This window comes from Triticum aestivum, chromosome 2B (assembly GCF_018294505.1).
Source record: "Triticum aestivum cultivar Chinese Spring chromosome 2B, IWGSC CS RefSeq v2.1, whole genome shotgun sequence".
Classification (NCBI taxonomy): Eukaryota; Viridiplantae; Streptophyta; class Magnoliopsida; order Poales; family Poaceae; genus Triticum; species Triticum aestivum.
This window is the reverse complement of record NC_057798.1, coordinates 798,449,239-798,455,262: the sequence shown is the minus strand read 5'-3', so window position 1 is coordinate 798,455,262 and position 6,024 is coordinate 798,449,239.

Sequence of the window (6,024 nt, the reverse complement as noted above, 5' to 3'; positions counted from 1 at the left end):
GATTGTTATTAACGTGAATACACTATGTGGAATATAACTCATATTTTTTAGACCGGTAATATACTTTATGTGGAATATAAATCATACTTACTTTAATCATGTTTAAAGTAAAAAAATGTGAAATGTGTGCGATTTTTACGAATACATATGGAGAGGGTATATTGGAGGAGCAGCACGGCGGCCACCGGGGAAGCTGCCCGCGGTGGCAAGGAGTAACGTGAGGAGAACTAGGAGGCGTGAAGGCTTATATCTACGTCTAATTAATCGAGGTAGTGAACTAGATGAGGCTATGTATACCGGTAACTTCATGAGTTTTCGTTGTCTTAGCTGCCGCTAATTAACTTCACAAATATGGCGTGGGGTAGCTGCTGTTGCCAGCAAATGAGTACATGCATGCATGATGCCCATGACAAGAAAATTGTGTTGTCACATGAAGCTTTTGTGAACGCAAGCACCAAACAACGGTAGTGGCTAGCTCAGACCTCAGAGGCATGGATACATGTACAGGTCGCATGTCTAAACTACCACTATGATAGTTCGTTTCTCTCAATATAAATGGGCCATCATGATATAATTTAAGGGTTGATACTATGTACTGACTAAGGTGAGATGATTAGGATACAATTGAAGTCATTCACAGAGATGAGGCATTAGAAGAAAATTGAAAAGATAGGTCTAGCACACATAAGTATGGATATGGTATTAGGGAGCGAGCACCTAATCCCCGGGTCAATCACATCCACCTTCAGTGTGGGCTAGAGCTTCGATACAACAAGTCTTCAGGAGCGTTCTGACCTCCGCCCTGCTCAGCTGGAGCGGAGCCCTATACCTTCTTCATTGTAGTCGGAGGTGAACGGGAGTGACGTGGATGTTGGAACCAAGTGCTCCTTGCCCAGGAAGGCCTGCCATTCGAACACATCATTTGTGTAATGTAATAAATAGAAATTGTCAGATCTTATCGCGAGCGTGCAGGAGCCCTGCTGCGGCATCACCAAGTTCAGCAAGACGAGCTCCTGCGGCAGCTCTGTTATGTCGGTCCGCTTCAGCGCCACTCGGAGTCCTCCCTGGATAGTCTTAGGCTTCTCGCCATCACCACAGCTATGAACATATCTTGCTTCACGTTGAGGTCGTCGACGTCGAGGATGAACTCCATCATCGACACGTACATCCCAAAGCCCCTTACAAAAAGGGAAACTGGGCAAGACACAATGTTAGTACGGAAGGAAGAAATGTCAGCCAATATGGTGGGGTCCATCAACTTACGTGAACACAACCAATACGGTCGGGTCGATCACCCTCGCCGGAACCGGGGCGATGACTACGAATAGTATGAAGAGGAGGCGGGCAGCACACGGAGACATTGCTCTTGCTCTTGCCAGATTAATTGCTCGGCATAAACCGCATAGCTCATATGCACAAAAAGTTTTGGTGGACAAGCACCGCACAGCTTGGTATCTTGGGCTGCTTGCTATGCATCTGACCGAGGCGATGTGCATCTAATGAGGAAGTTGGTGTACTCCGTCATAGTATTTCTCCTATATTGTGTTATCTAATTTCCAGAAACATAACCCTGACATAACGGCCAGCTAGCCAACGTGCTTCTGTTCACCAAATAACTGCATTATTCAATGAACCGAACAACATTATGACATGTTAATGTTGTTTTAAAAATAACACGAAAATGTTCAAAATCATCCCCCCCCCCCCTTCATCATGATTAAGACTGTACAAAATCCGTTTACCCCGGTCATCAAATTAAATTGTACAATGTGACAAACAAAAATAAATTTAGAATTAAAATTATTCTATTTCGCAGTTCATCATAAGAATATATTTTTAGCATGACAAAGGAACATACACTGCCTGACTATATTTCCCTGATTATTCGACATTAAGAGGTCTACAAATTATTGGTGCACAAAAAATTCACCGCCCCGTCATAACATGAAACGGACTTGATTCACTAGACTCACAAAAATAACATGAAATGGACTTGATTACATTTCATTTTTCAGGATTCACCATCATCACATGCTGCTCTACGGCATCAAAAAATAATGAAAATTACATATCCATCAACACATTAATTAATCAGGTTATATAACTACCTAAAATAGCACTCCATTAAACCTGAAGGAGAAACGTTCACCCCAAATTATGGAGGGGGAAATTGTAGATGAGAACGGATTTTCAGCTGATAGATATTTTTGGTGTTTTTTATGAGTTTTGGTTTGTCTTTTTTTTTTGCATGGTAATGTGTCTCATTTATATCACAAACATTATAATACAATTCAGGTACTCACTGACCTAACAATACTGAAAATATAGCATAACGCTTACCTTTGTACAAAGAAACACCAGCCGAGAAGAAAAAAATACACTTAAGACTGACAAATCCCCTGAGTTTGACACCATTGCCCATCACCTGGCTCCGACCCCACCACAACAGCCACCAAAGAAAAAAAATGGCGGATCACCTCCTCACCTAAGCTCCACGAGACTCCATCTGATATGCATCTTTGTGGACCTTCAAGGTGGCCCACCAAAGGTGAACCTATTGCCACGGGGTAGCACCCCGGATACGCCATCAAACTCCAAAGGGCACCCAAGGGGGGCCTATGAGTTGTGGGTCCCCCGTGGCTCCTCTAACCATAATCTCAGCTTTATAAATACCCAAATATTGCCCATATACCAGAGGGCACACCAAAAATATTTTTTCGCCGCCGCAAGCTTCTGTTCTCGTGAGATTCCATCTTGGGGCCTTTTCTGGCACTCCACCGGAGGGGGATTCAATCGTGGAGGGCCTCTACACCAACCTTGCTGCCCTTCCGATGATGTGTAAGTAGTTTATCACAGACCTACGAGTCCATAGCTAGTAGCTAGATGGATTTTTCTATCTCTTTGATCTTCAATACAATGTTCTTCTTGATGTTCTTGGAGTTCTATTCGATGTAGTCTTCTTTTGTGGTGCGTTTGTTGAGATCCGATGAATTGTGGACTTATGATCAGATTATTTATGAATATTATTTGAGACTTCTCAGAACTCCTTTATGCATGATTAAGATAGTTTTGTATTTCTCCCCGATCTATTAATTTGGTTTGGCCAACTAGATTGATTTATCTTGCAATGGGAGATGTGCTTTGTTTTGTGTTCAATCTTGTGGTGTCGTCACCCAATGACAATAGGGGTAGCGAGGCACGTATTTTTATTGTTGCCATTAAGGATAAAAAGATGGGGTTTATACTATATTGATTGGATCTATCCCTCTACATCATAACATCTTTCTTAAGGCGTTACTCCGTTCTTGTTAACTTAATACACTAGATGCATGCTGGATAGTGGTCGATGTGTGGAGTAATAGTAGTAGATGCGGGCAGGAGTCAATCTACTTGTCACGGACATGATGCCTATATTCATGATCATTGCCTTAGATATCGTCATAACTTTGTGCTTTTCTATCAATTGCTCAACAGTAATTTGTTTACCCACCGTATGTGTTCTTTCAAGAGAGAAGCCTCTAATGAAAACATTATGGCCCCCGGATCTATTCTCATCATATTACTTTCAGATCTATAAAACCAAAAACACAAAAATACCTTGCTGCAATTTATTTATCTTTACTTTACTTCTGCACTTATCTTTTAACCTATCTCTATGTGATCTGATCCTCGTAATTAACCATGTAGGGATTGACAACCCCTTTTATCACATTGGGTGCAAGTATTTGTTTGTTTGTGTAGGTGCATCTATTGGGGACTTGTGTGTTCCTTCTACTGGATTGATACCTTGGTTCTTAACTGAGAGAAATACTTATCTATAATTTGCTGCATCATCCTTTCCTTTTCAAGGAAAAACCAACGCAAGCTCAAGAAGTAGCAGGAAGAATTTCTGGCGCCGTTGCCGGCGAAGATCTACATCAAGCCTACCAAGTACCTACCATAAACTCTCATCTTTTCCACTTACATTATTCACCATTTGCCTCTCGTTTTCTTCTCCCCCACTTCTAGGGCGTTTTTAGAAAAACACAAAAATATTTGCCTTTTTATTCGCCTTCTATCCGTTCGTCTTTTTGTCTGCTTTTTGTTTGCTTGTGTGCTAGATTGCTTGCTTTGCTATGATGTCTCATGAAAATACCAAGTTGTTTGATTTTTTTCAACACTAATAATAATTATTTTATTGGTACTCATATTGCTCCCATCACTAGTGTGGAGTCTTATGAAATTAAGGCCGCTTTGTTGAATCTTGTTATGAAAGAACAATTTTCTGGTAGTCCTAATGAAGATGTTGCATCTCATCTAAATACTTTCGTTGAGTTGTGTGATATGCAAAAGAAAAAATGTGGATAAAGATGTTGTTAAATTGAATTTATTTCCGTACTCACTATGACATCGTGCTAAAACTTGGTTTTCATCTTTGCCTAAAAATAGTATTGAGTCATTGGATAAGTGTAGAGATGCTTTTATTTTCAAGTATTTTCCTCCCGCCAAGATCATATCCCTTAAGAATGATATAATGAATTTTAAGAAATTTGATCATGAACATGTTACACAATCTTTGGAGAGGATTAAATTGATGATAAAAAATTGCCCTACGCATGGATTAAATCTATGGATGATCATACAAAAAAAATTGCTGGATTGAATTTTGCATCTAGAAATCTTTTAGATTTCGGCGCGGGAGTTACTTTTGTGGAAATCACATTAAGAGAAGCTACTAAACTCCTAGATAATATTATGGCAAATTACTCTCAATGGCATACTGAAATATCTTCTACTAGTAAAAAAGTGCAGCCGATTGAAGAAATTAATACTTTGAGTGGAAAGATGGATGAACTTATGAAATTGATTGCTAGCAAGGGTGCTCCTATTGATCCTAATGATATGATTTTGTCTACTTTGATCATCCGTAGTGAGTGAAAATTTTATTTCCATGAATTCTAGGAAAGTGAAAAGCATACCAACAAAATATTTAGCGGACGAATATACCGAGATGGGGTATTGCAAGGTCGATGCATAATGCCCATCTATGTGCCGCGCTCTACGTAAGTTATGCATGCTTCTTATTTCTTATGGTCGATGTGTGAGGAAACACATGCATGCCCCCATGAGTAATCTGCTTTTATAGTACTGGCTGGTTTTCCTGCTTTCTTTTTTGCACGTGCGTGATTGGGTTGGTACTTCGTCACAAGATTGGTAATCGTATTCATCTTCTTGGCGCAGAAGATGAAAATAATATGTAATTTTCAATCACTAACAAAGAAGTTCAGATGGATATGGTTGCAATGGTTGAGATCATGAATAAAATGTTACTATCTCCTTTCAAATGTACTAAGGATCAAACGGAATCAAAGTCACTTGCTAGCCAAGTAACTAGACGAGTTTTCTCATGCGTAGCATAATTGTAACGGAGATGACAGACCAATTAACGATGAATCACATGGTACACATTTCATGAAGTTAATAGGCAAGAGCTAGACCATTCCATATTGATGAAGTTCCCATGGGAATACATATTTTTTATGAAGTGCAGTTAGAGCATGCCACATTTATGAAGTTATTCAGCATATATATCCTTCACTTTACCACCTCGACTGGTCATTTCTCATAACGATGGGTTGAGCCACCAAACTTCTAATCCTCACACTAGTTGTCAGCACTGCAAATCCTCCAATATACTCCTACCAACCAGATTTATAATGTCTGCATGTATTTTAAAATTTACTTCGACCATATATCAGGCAAATGAAGTATGAGTTATGTACCCCCAAAAATATACCGTTGGATTCATATTCAAAAGAAATTCCCAATGGTATTATTTTAGATGGGGTATTAGAGGAAAACTGAAGAAATGAGTCACAATCTAGAACATGTAGGTACAATACAGCTCTATGCATATCTTCTGTCGGTTCTAGAATATCGCGAGCGTGCAGGACCCCTGCCCCGGCACCACCAAGTTCAGCAGGACGACTTCTAACGGCAGGTCCACTGGGTCGGTTTGCTTAACTGCCACTCTGAGTCCCTGGG